We start from the raw sequence: 707 nt of genomic DNA on the forward strand, positions 1-707 counted from the left end.
TAAGGATTGAATATTATTGTTAACAATACCTACATGAAGTGAGCGTGGTGGGGAGAGCAAATTTGAAAAAGACCCGTACAACAAAATAGACAATTCATAGGATAGTGGTAAGTAGACCAATCGCCAGGGTGCCAATAGAAATTGCTTTATAATGCTTGTGAAGACTATCTCAAACATCTGGCAGAAAAATCCATTAGTGGGGGAGAGTCATATCTTCAATGGGCTCTACAATGATGTAACATAAGATGGCTTTGATATGGTATCTTGTTCTGCAAACTATTTGACGAAGGATGGGCTTGCTATTGTAAAGGTTGTACAGCAAAATTGTCTAGTTACTGAAGGTGAATATGAGGGTCCTCTACCTTCAACCATCTCGCAGAAAAATCCTTTAGTGGGGGAAACTTCTTTCTTTGATGGATTCTTTTTTATGCGTTTTTAATAGAAACCGTTTATTTGCTTTGCTTTTATTCAATGGCTGAAATGTCATAATATAAATAGGATTGACACTGTAATAAATTAGAAAATCAAAATTAAAAATGTATAATAACAAAAATAAAAATGTCATTAAAAAGCCTAAACATCATGATTAAAATCATTAACGCAAAGTGATAAGGATTTACGTAAAAACTCATAAAAGAGAAATAACTAAATTTTAAATCTTAACATAAATATGTGAGAGTTAACATAACAAGTCAATTAAGTAAAAA

This window comes from Theobroma umbraticum, unplaced genomic scaffold, assembly GCF_002168275.2.
Source record: "Theobroma umbraticum cultivar Fairchild unplaced genomic scaffold, ASM216827v3 scaffold_459.0, whole genome shotgun sequence".
Lineage (NCBI taxonomy): Eukaryota > Viridiplantae > Streptophyta > Magnoliopsida > Malvales > Malvaceae > Theobroma > Theobroma umbraticum.